This window comes from Myiozetetes cayanensis, unplaced genomic scaffold (assembly GCF_022539395.1).
Source record: "Myiozetetes cayanensis isolate MyiCay16 unplaced genomic scaffold, myiCay2020 scf15, whole genome shotgun sequence".
NCBI classification, from domain to species: domain Eukaryota; kingdom Metazoa; phylum Chordata; class Aves; order Passeriformes; family Tyrannidae; genus Myiozetetes; species Myiozetetes cayanensis.
Window position 1 is genome coordinate 12,088,354 of NW_026087159.1, and position 12,476 is coordinate 12,100,829.

Here is a 12,476-nt window from a genome sequence, read left to right on the forward strand (position 1 = left end):
CATACATTCTCATATAAGCAGATTAAACAACCTTTGGATAGGTTGGCTAAGAGTTCCAGCACACTTTTCAGAAGTGACCTTAACATGCAAAATCCAGGCTGGCTGAGAAGAGAGCAGTTCTGCCCACAACATTCAGTTTGTCTGAAAGCCCCATCAGAGCAACTGTGATCCGAAAGCTGTGCTCACAGCCTGGTTCTACCAGAGGTCTGTTGACCAGCAAGTGTTGGTGGCCACGCTTCCCCATTCCTCCTTTTGTACAGACCCTGTCACCTGTACTTCAGCCAGCAGATTCTGAGCCTGCGTTTTTGGGCGTAAAGTTACGAACTGCTACTACTTATGCTGCAGAACTGACAACACAGGCAACAACTTGCAGTAAACCCCCCACTCTGTCTTATACCAAAGCATGCAACAGGACAGGGACCCCCTGCTGAGTATTACATGGCCTTGGATGCTGGCAAATTTACCAAAATAACTAACAATTGCTATTTATCAATAGGAACACTCACATAAGGTGTCGTGAGCTTATCAGCATCACCAACTGAAGGTATGAAAACATGACAATGCCACTTGGACAGCCTGGTTCATTCCTTGTCTGAGCCCTTCCTCTCCTTGAAGCAAGATAAGCAGTTACTACCTGAGTGGCCACATTTGCATCGTTTCAGGTAACACCTTAGGTTATAGTTTGAAACTCCCCACAAAAATCTACATCACAATCAAACCCTTAAATAGCCAGAATCTTCATTTCGCTCCAGGAAACTGTGCAAGGACCTACTACATCAATAATTTAATTACATATTTACTTCAGTCAGATTCTTGGCAAAGCAAGGTCAAAACCTCAGTGGCCACTGGGGGAGATGCTGCAGAGCTTCAGAGCCCCCAGTAGTGACACACACATGAAGGTTGGCAATCAACACCTCACTGCACCTGGTGATGGGGGCACACGAGGGTACATTGTGCACACGAGGGTACATTGTGCACACTCATACACAACTTTAAATCTGACTTTCTCATCTGGGTGGCTGAATTCAGAAAACCACTCCAGACCCCTCTCAAAGTCTGTTCTCAACTGGGAGCCTAGTTAAATCACTTCAGGGGGAATTGAAATCAAAGATGGTTTTCTGCATCCAGCTGAAATGGATTGTTTAGTGAATACAAAAATATAACCCTTCAAGTGGGCTTGGGGTTCTGTGCAAGGTAGAAAGGCTGGGAGCAGTCTGCATGAAATAGAGTAAATAGTTTTGCGGGTGGAAAGGCATTTTTTCTCTTTTAACGCAGCTACTAACAAAATAGCAAGGGCGGCTCACAAAGAAAACACGCAAACACCGGGCTGCTGCAAATTATGCAGTTTGGTAAGAGATAAAAAAAATAATCAGCTCACCATCAAGACCAAATCCCCAAGCTGCTTGTAGGATCATGATCGGAGGGGTGTTGAGTCATCTCCTTTGCATACCTCTGCCGTGCACGGCATTCTCAGCATTCCGGGAGCTGCAGCCCCGGCGGGGCGGGCAGGGGTGGCCTCCACGCCAGCCCAGCGCCCCTTTGGAGACACATCCTGGAGCATCAACAGCTTCTCCCACTGCTGGCTCCCGGCCACCTCTCCTTCCTTTATCTCCTCAGGAGACACTTCCCTCCCTCCCACCCACACCTGCAAAAGGTTGGGGCTTTCAGGGAGCGGTGGGATGGTTCGTGGCCAGCTGGGCTTTAATTTGCGGGTATAGGGAGGTGTCATTAGCACGAGGAGCCCTCCCCAGCTGGGTGTATTTAAGGAGCTGTTGCAGCAGTTCTAGAGTGCTTGATAACCTCGTTGTCACCTCCCCAGGTGGCTGTAGTAAAAGTGCTGCAATTTTCTTTAGAAGGGCAGGAACCTGCAAAATAATTAAATATGTCAAGTCAGTCCAGTGTGTGGAGACCCCAGGGTAATTTGCTTCCTTTTATAAGCCTGAACTTGATTTGCTTAATTTCTTTCTAGATGAACCTGAACACTGGCTTTCAATTCTCAAGGCCTCTTATTTATTATTTTTTAGACAGTTCTTCCCTCCAGACACAAATCATAATTATCAGAGACTGGAGGGAAAGAGCCCAAATTCAAATGAATACATACATACATATGTGTGTGTGCACGTGTATATTAAACTGCTGCCTGTCAAAAGTGGTTTAATGAAGCTGGAGGGAAGCTTTTAAATAAAGTCATGGAGAATGTCAAGCAATGTGAAACAACCTAGTTAAACACCAAAAAGTCTGTCCTCCCTTTCGTTTGGCTCCTGATTTATGTCAAGTTGAAATAAATGATAATAACACGAGGTTATTAGATTCTTTATGATATAAACACGAAGTGTATGCATTTAGAAATCCGAGGACTGTAAACCACAGATGGAAGCACACCATCCATAAGTTCCAAACCACCTCATTTAAAACTCATGCAAAGCTCACCAGAAAGAGAAAGCACGGGAAATAAAGACTGAAGTCTCAGCACTCTTCCTGAAGCACAAATTTTCTCTGAGTGTGATATTAGCACAGAATTGTTTGAAGGCAGAGACTGGCCAGTATACAAAAATGTCAAGCTCATGTTCAATTTTCATCAGACCTGAAGCAAAACCTCTTGCACGTGTGTGAGTTTTACAGTTGTGGGAAGGCATAATCCCAACAGGACACAGAAACCCATCGAAAAGGAGCGTGAACAATCTCAGGATCCCACTGCCCACCCTGCTCCTGTGCCAGGCTGTGTGGCCAAGGAGGGCTGTGCTGCATGGGAATAGCCTGGTGAGGGATCATCGCTGGAGTGACAGGGCTGGGTACATCCTGCAAGTGTTTCTTTACTCACCCACATCCTGCATGCACACACAGGGATGCTGGGGTTGCCCTGGAGGCAAAGTGTGTGGCTGGGTAGTTTCCTGCCCTCTAATCTTTTTCCTCACTTTCCAGTATGGGAAATCTCTGTAAAAAATTTCTCTGGATGTACCTACACAAGGTAACTTTCCAGGAAAGTGGCAATGTTGTTAGTAGTTCTGCCTTTTCTCAAACTCTTTTGCAGAGAAGAATTCTAATAGTGAATGTATTTGACTATAAATAATAATAAACTTTATGGAAAGGAAATGAATATTTTTATACATAAGGGTTCAACAGACTGCAGTTTAATTCTAAACCCTTTATTTGAGAAATCAGTTGTGAGGTTAATTATATGTCAAAATATCCACGCCAGTTAAGTAATGTTGGTGCTATTTCAAGAACAAGTAGAAAGTGTAATTTAAAGAGTTAAGAACAGTGAAGAATGGAGCATTTGAATATTTTCTTCTACAGGTGACTGAAGATCTAATTGCTGTTAGTAAAAGCAAACCCTTTGTGCCAGAAAGAGTGCTTACTTCAATGGCTGCAGATTAAAACACTCTAGTTAGTCCTTTTTATATTCAGGGAAAAAATTAGCCCATAAATTCTTTTATACTTTCAGTGAAGATATTTTTGGAACTGCAATAAATTTCTCATTACATGTAATATACTACTGTCTGATTATTTTTTTTATTTTTACCTTAAAATTATGTCTAAATGGGACAGTCCAATTATGTCTGATTTAATGTTCTAATGTAATCCTGTGTGATTACAAGAAAGGTCTTGGGTTATTTAACAAGTGACATTTTGGATTTATGACAAAAGCGATATTGGAAGTGTAGGACCTGTGGGGAGCCAATTAAACTTTCCTGGACATCATCTGCTTGGCAGTGTCCTCCTGCCACCAATATGCCACCTTGCCCCTACAGAATAAACCAACTTGCTGTGCAGTGGCTGGGAAAGCAGAGTTTAGTTGAGGGCTGTGTCCTTTCAGAGAGCAGAAGAAGAAGACTGAAGACAGATTTTGGTTGTTTCCATTACTGGAAAATAACCAGTCAAAATGACCACCCCATGGAAATAGCCTGGCCTCCTTGCCTGTGGTATTCCAAAGCAGCAATGCCAGGGAGAGACTAGGCCTGAGTAAATATGCAAGTGAATAAATCTTAAAAGTGAACTCAGCATCTACCCTGTCACCTGAACCAAGTTTCCTCCCTTCTGTGCAAAACTGATGTGAAAGACTGAAATTATGCCCCATCCATTCTCACTGTTTCAGTGCATCCACGTGAGAATCCACATTAAGACAGGGCAGAATGCAGCTTGGAAAGCCATTGTGGCTGGTAAGGATGTGTGAGGAAGGTTGACCCTGTCTAAGCAGAGTAGAGAGCTACTAAAGAAGGCAATTAGAAAAGCTGAATTTTAATTGCAGAAGCAGAAGATTTGTTCAGTGACGGACATGGAACTGTGTGATGACTCTGTTACAGAATCATTTTCAGGAGCAAAACTTGCACTTGCAAATGGATTTATTAGAAATTTTATAGCTCTATTTCTCATCATGAGATATTGATTTTACAGCTAGATATAAATGAGTTAAAATAAAGGGGAAAAGATCCTATGCTTTACCATAGTGACCAAAGTGATGTCTGCTATAGGAGCCTTTTGGTTATATAGGCAAGCTAGAATTGCTCAGTCCTGGCACAGCAGCCTTTGTATGGCCAGGCCACACAAGGAAAGTTTCATATCCCTGCAGTAAAGCCACTTGCAGAGGTAGAATAGGCTTCCTAGGAGAAGTGCAATTTTAGCAGAATAATTCTGTTTATATAGCAGCTTTCACTGGTGCAATTATGATGAGTAGATATTACACTCCTTTCTCTCTGCACCTGAGAGGATTCATTCCCGTGCCAACAAAACCTACAGACCAGGCCAGAAGCAAAAGTTGAGTTAATTAGACTACAGATGAGCTCTTTATGACTTACCTCTGTTTTGCCACTCTTATTACACAAGTAAAATGAAAGTCATCTCATTATGCTAAAACTGTACCAGCACTCAGCTTCCTGCTACTGGTTTCTAGCTGGAAACCAGCTATGTTGATGGATATAGTGAAGAACAGGCAGGTACAGACAAGGAGAGATCCAGGGAGCGGCCAATCACCACAGGAAATATGATAATCTTTTGATCTCTTGCTGTATCCAAATCATTTAAACACTGCAACTGACAACAACAGGGTCACATGAAAACCCTCATTCTGCCCTGGTGTGCCTTGCAACCACTTACATATTCCCCTTCAGCCCTCAGAAATCTTATGCCCATGTTATTTGTTTGTTGCTTGTTTGTTTTTCTCTCCTTCAGAGCAGACCAGCTCTGCCGGTCCCGCAGTCCGGCTGTATCAGGTGTAAAGCCGAGCCCTTTTCCAAGGCATTCAGGCATGAACTATTTCTCACTCCAGATTCCCTCTACCCTGTTTTGCTCCATAACTTTTCCCAGTGCAGTGATCAACCCGTCCTCCAATCAGCTTTACAGCCTCACCAACAATACTGCTCCACAGATCAGCCCAGGCTGCTGCAGGATCAGGATGGTTTTACACCTCCAGCCCGGCACTTCCCTCTGCCCCCGACTACCCGACGAGTGGAAGTCCCAAGGTTGTTTGTAAGCTGGTGTGTGTAATACAGCCAGGCTGGCCTGGGTTGTAAATTTGATGTATTTCATACTTAAGTAGGAGTGTCAACTGCTAAATCCATTCCTTGCTAAAAATAAAAGCTACATAATAAGCCTGATACTGTAGATCACTTTAAACCAGATACTGTAATCCCCACTTGAGACAGATACATGACCTATTAAATTAAACATAGATTCCCTGAAATTGCATGCAGAACCTCTCTCAGATCAGACTGACTCCATTACTTTACCCTGTAAATAGAAATATTGAACTTCTGTATATATTCAAACGTGATGTATGTAGTCACTTATCAGCTTTTGTATATGCATGCTGTATTAGCAGAGGTGTGCCTTGAAAAAAAAATGTTGAAAACATTTTCAAAGGTAACTACCTGATACAATCTTTCTAAATATGTACTTAATTTTGTTAACAAAATAGGTCTTTATTTTATGAACAGGTGACACATACGGCAGATAAGGGAAAAAAAAGATGTCTATATTAAGGTGCTGATAAATTATTTTGGGGGACCCATATTTGAAAGCAGATCTTAACAACTTGGAAGAGACCCAGAGCAACCTCAGGAATGCCCTTATATTTCAATAATTCCACTGAGATTCCCTTCCCCCATCTCAGGAAAACACAAGTTTCTGTAAAATTTCCATCTCAAAAAACTCTGCTGTTGTAGTTGTATTTTACAACTTTCTAGCCATCTTTACTCTGTTACTGAAGGGTGGCTTTGGTGATCTATGTGACAGAAATGTTGATAAGAGCACTAGGATGACACCAGGAAAGAACACAGCCCTGTGACCTGGTCTGGAGACGGGTTTTGATCACACCAAGGCTTCAGCCTTATCTTCTCGTGGCTCCTGAGATGGACAGAAGAATGAATCCATGTCTTCACGTGGGTTACTGCAGAAGGGAAGAAACAGGTTATGCATATTTTATGCCTGTGTGGCACCTACTTAGTGTGCTTTACCACTTACTGTGCATGGGCTGGACACTGCATTATATCATTATGTACAGGGTTAAACCAGATTACTGCTGAGTACCCACACCCAGCATTTCACAGCTGCTCTCTTGCTTTGGCACACAGTCAGGGCTTTCTTCCAACATAGCTCAGCAAAACTGCTACCTCCATGTCTTGCAGCAACTCTCATTTATTTATTCAGATTTATCACCACACCTATCAAGCTCTTTGCTTTTACATGTTTTCTTTTTCTTTTCTTTCTTTTTTTTTAATTTTTTTTCCTTCCCAAAATTCACTGCCTCAGCTGTTTTTCTGAGGACTCACTACAAAACTGGGGCCTTTCCTGCTCTTTTGGAGTGCAGGAGCAGCTCTGCTGTTTCCACGTAAAGCTCCAAATTGGGAATGTCAACTGGGATCAAATGCATCTGAAACATAACCAGCCAGCTGACCAAACAAATGAATAAACAAAAAACTAGGCAGGTTATGTGAGGCCACCATCCAGGTGGATGCAACAAATAACACTTGCACTTCTAGAATGAGGATAAATCAAGATGCTGCAGTCTGTGGCAGTATTACAGGAGTAGTGTTTTCCCACACAATGAAATTAAGTTCTCTTGAGCAATTTCTGCAGTGGGTGAGTCACTGTTTGTCTTGGATGGTTTATTCAGAATTATTTCTCTTCAGCAAGAATGGAGGAAAAATCTTATTCTCCTCATATTTGCCAGTACCCTGCTGATGCAACACAGTGTTTCATTCCACAGTCCCACTCGAGGTACAGTCTGGTGTCTCTCAAAGAGTCTGTAGTTTTCCAAACAGCTTATCCATGTTGGAGGCAAGAAATCTGAATGTACTCTATTTTTAATTTTTATATTTTTTTGCAGGAATATCTGCCCCTGAGCTGTGTGCTGTGCATCAGGCACCCAGGCTGTGCAGGCAGCAGCAATGGTTCCATGAATGGGGAACGCCAGCTGATGGCACTGGGAAGTGTGATGCCTTCCTCAGAGGTCACAGCTTGGGAGGGGAGCTGTGACTGGGGAGAGCTGAGGCCATTCTTCTGTGAGAAAGTGTGAAGCCAGCCTATATATTGGTGAAGCCACTTCAGGGATATGCTTCAGCAATAAGATATGACAAGCTGTGAATTACAGTGCATTAATTCAAGCCTAACATATTGTCAAGTGTGGGGCCAAAGGGCTAAGAGCCATCCATACAACTAGGTGTGAATTAATTCACACTAGTTCGCACACTGAAGTGTCTTATTGTGATAATAGATTTAATAATCCTAAAATGTTATTTTAAAATATCTATATATTATTAATTAAGGTGTAAGACTTATGCCTCCTGAACACTGAATTATATCTCAATGAAACCATTGCTCAAAATTCTTATTAACCCAGAAGGTCACTCAATTTCTCCTGCCCATTTCATAATAATAAATAGTATAAACTGTTCAGACCATTCCATCTCTTTGTTACAGGAACTATCACCATCAAAAGGGAAATCCCTCTTCCTGTATGTAAAATTAATGCTCAAGTATGTGGTTGGATAAATGTTTCCTGCAGGTAGGTGTTCAGCCATATGTTTCTGGGTTTGTCTTTGATAAGTAAGTGCTGGCTACCGCTGAGCAATTATGTGCAAACCCCGTACCAGGAGGAAAGGTGCCTGTACACAAGTGCTAATCAATGAACTTTGCTACCCATCAATTCATATTTCCAGAGTGCTTGCATTGAAATGAAAGTCATTATGGCTGTGCCAATTAGTAACAAAAATACACTGGGCTTTTGTCTCTTGCCAGTGGAGGTCAAGGTACTCTAATTTTAACAGTGTCATCCAGAGAGGAGCTGAAAAACAGACTGGGTGGAGCCCAGCCCTGAGGAAAGTTTATTAAAGCTGATAGGAACTGCCCCGAGTGGGTCAAACTCATTCACTTCTATCAGGAATAAGTTTGGTCCCCTGGGAAGAGTTAAATATTAAATCCATTTCTGGTTTTTGTTTTGTTTTGTTTTTAACCGAGTCTCTTGGCTTCTGAGCTGTTTATAAGAGAAAATGATATAGTAAATTATGTAAGATAAATGGTACAGTCTGGCAGTGTGAGAAATCTACTATTCGTAACTAATTCTAATTTTTTAAACTACTGTATGTCATAGCTAAAGCGGCACATGCTATCACTGAGCTGTCTTTGAGATTTACTACTTGTGTTAGTGTTTCATCTGTGGTTTGTTTAAAATGTTTGGGAGACTTGAGTCTGTGGTGCTGTGCTGAGGCTGTGAGCTGCATGTAAAAGGCTGAAAATGCCCTTCTGCATCTTGGTTGGTGAGCAGAGAGGTCTGCTGTGGAGGCAAATTGAAGTAAATGACCAGCAGCCATTTAAATGTTTCTGTATCAAAGAGAACTCTATCAAGGTGTGACACTGGGAGACCTTGGCATGGGTGAAGCCAAGCTTTTGAGGACCACAAGGGAGAAAAGGCAGTCAGATCTGAGGCTCAGCACAAAGGCAGCCACGAGAACACGTGCCCTCCACTCCCTGGCTAAGCAGACCTATCTCCTCTTAAGACAGAAGGCTTCCAAGTAAAGGTTTTTACATTTTATTGATCTTTGTCTTTTATCTTCCTCTGCAGCAACCCTTTCCAACAGCACAAACATTTTATTAGACAGTTACACCACTGTGGCTGCTGTGTGCTCCTTTCAGAGCACACCTTTCCTATGCCACGCTGGTTTTGCCTTACAAAGCAAGTTAATAAATTATACAGCGATGAGCTTTGATTGCATCACGTCCAAACTGCTCTCTCCCAGAGGCCGTGTTACCCAAGATATTAGCAGAGAGAGCTGCCCTGACCTCATTTACTGGGCAGGCAGGAGCAGTGGCGAGGTGCAGACCCCAGAGCACAGTGAAACCGTTGTCTCCTTCCAGGACAAGCCGCGGTGCCTGAACCGCAGGAGCGTAACCTTGGATGTCCGTCAGCGTTCCAGGCTGTGATACCCAGGGAAGCAGTGAAAGGAGACTGTATCTGAGCATCTGGGGGAAAAAGTCTGTGACAGGTTTATTTGATGTTTTTACTGGAGACCATACAATTACTGGAATACCTGGATTTATTTGAATGGAAGTATTATAGAAATATTCTCTCCAGTGGTTTCCTGCATGGAGAGGAAATTTCGTTTTGCAGCCAAAATTTTGTCAGAGGGTCACAACCTCTTTCTCAATTCTGAAAAACTGTTGGAACTCACCCTCTAATAAAATGAAAGTCTTCCAAAGAGATTAACCCCCCTCGGCCTGTGGCAGAGGGTCCCTCCACAGTGCACGCTGCCCAAGGCCATCAAAAAAGTGCCTGCAAAGGGCAGTATCCTCACCAGAACCTGCTCTGGAGCTCAATTCTGGGAAAGACAGGCACAAAGGGGAAATACAAACATGAAATATGCGTTAACCCTGTTTCTGAAGGCAGCAAATTCCTGTGCTGGCAGGCTCTGGGGGGTTCAGAGTTAGAGCATCACAACTACAACTGAGGAAAAGGGGCACAGGATCCCGACTTGTGCAAAGTGCAGCCAGGGTTTGTTTTCTCACGGAATTACTTCTGGTTGCTGCCTTCTGAGCGAAACCTTTTAAACATGCAAAACATGTGGTTAAAATGGGAATTCAGGAGTACTGGTCTGCACCCTTTGAAGTGAAACTGCAAGTTTCGTTTTGGAGATCTTGATGACCTGGTACAGCCTTGCCCTACCCCGTTTCCTTTCCATGGAAGCGGCTGCCGTGGCCATCTCTGAGCCAGTGTGGGTAAAAAACCCACAAGCTAGGGACAGAATGAGCCTGTCCTCCTTTTATTTTCTAGGACCAGAATTGCCAGACGAGATCAGAGCTGAAGTCCACCTAGTCTGGTTTCCTGTCTCTGACAGCAGCCAGAACCAGATGCTTTGGACAAAGGCATAAGAAATCTCAGCTTTGGCAAAAAGAGAATAAGTCTAACCCGCCCCAGTGGGTTCATCTTAATCTCCAAGAGTGGGAAAGTGTTTGAAACTCTGAGGTATGAGCTTTTACAACCCTTCTACAACTCTCTTAGCATTAATTATCATAACTCCGGCACCTCTAAAAACTTGTTGTAACATTTGGCGCTGTGTCGAGAGCAAGGCATGTTGAAAGAGGAGAACAGGACTTCTAAAAAAGCTGAGGCACTGCTGAGATTATTGACTCAAGGACCTCAGTGAGGGAACATAACACAGGGTCATGTTTCCCAGTAATAACATGGGTGGTTGACTTCCCAGCATAAGGAAAAACTGGAAAAAATTGAAACTCATGTTGTTTTGGATAGAACCCAAGAAGTTACTGGAGATTTACAATTAGATCATGCAGAAACCGTGGGCTGATTTGGTTTCATTTTTTCAAACAGATGTTGGAGAGGTCGCAAAAGACGTGGTGTGGAGGGTGCTGTGTTAGTAACTGAAATGAGTGTGGCTAATTCCAATTTAATACTGTTCTTTATGCGTTACAATCACTTTCCTAAGTGTAAATACCGAGCATATTAATTATTCCATGGTAATTTTCTACCCTTATAATTAAGTCATTTTCCTTCAAAAGAACCTGGTTGTGGTGCAGATTTTCAGCAGGCATTTCTGCTATTGGCAGCAACATAATCTGTTCCATTGTCACTGATGAGCTCTTCTGACTAAGAGGGAAAGTGACAGTAACATCTATATCAGATCATCTGGAATGGGCCAACTGCACATTGCATTAAAATATGAAGTGGAGAGCAGTCCTGTGGGGCCAAGGTTAACAGTTCCTTTCCATCTGTAATTCCTGTCATTCCTGGGTGCAGTCTGTAAGCTGTCACACAGCACAAGCATTTGTGGAGGATACAGGAATTACCAAAAGCTGACCACAGAAAGACAAATACAAGCTGTTCTGGGACTATTGGTCAGTGTGGGTTTGTACAAGAGAATTTAATTTTCTTCTATGACACTGGAGACTGTCTTGGGCTGGGGGATGTCATGTGGAATAGCATCTGATAGACTTTCTCAGCTTATTCATCTTATTTGCTGTCTCAGGTGGTCATTTCTGCTTTCCTGTGCTCGGGTACTGATCCTACCAGTCTGGCTTTACCCAATCTTCTGTAAGGAAAATTATTTTGTGTGGTTGTATCCTTAATTATATCATAAGTACCCAGGAAGCAAGCATGCTATTTTCTCTGCTGTCCACCATTAACAAAAACCCCTATCACCACCAGCACTGAACACTGCAGTCAGAAATCATATTACTTAGAAAACAATCTCATTTTCTTTTTCCTTAAAAAACTCAAACAGAATAAAACCAAAGCATGGTTTTGATGTTCTTTAGTGTTTCTTCTCTAAATACTGGAGGACACAGAGAGCTCTAATAGGAAAAAAGGTCAGCTTTTTCCCTGTTAGAGGAACCAGCCCCTCACAGAGTTCCCTCTGGATTCCCTGGATGTCCTGCACACAGAGCACAGACCAAGCAAATCCCACTGTGGCTGACCCTCTCTTCTTGCACAGGCACCTATCAAGAATATATTACCTCCATGCTTTTGACAAAGCACAAATAAGCTTCCAGAAGTTTTGCAGTGGTATCAGTGTCCTCTCTAAAAATAGAGCTTCAGCTCTTACTGAGCGTAACACCAGGAAGCCATCAGCGTCTAATAGTTGCCCAGCCTGCTGACATGGTGTTCCTTCCATGCCCTGCACTGAAGATTAGCCAACCCTTTCATTCCCCCATTAATCACCTGTCATGTTTAGAAGATAGTAACCACAAAATAAGCAGCCTGGTGACTCTCGTAGCCAGTTCGGTATGTTCATAACCCTGTAGTGTGGCTGTTAAACATTGTGATCCCGAAGCAAAGGACTCAGGGGCTCCTGACACGTTTCTCCTGTCCCACCTCCCCATGGACAGCTGTGCCACAGAGCATCCACCATCTGAGGGTGATTAAGGGTTGATGTTTCACCAGCCGTGGTTCACTTTCGTAAAGTTCAGAGGGAGCTGAATGTACTCCAGCCTTGAGGCTGAGGCTGGAAATGGCTGAGCTAACCTTTAGA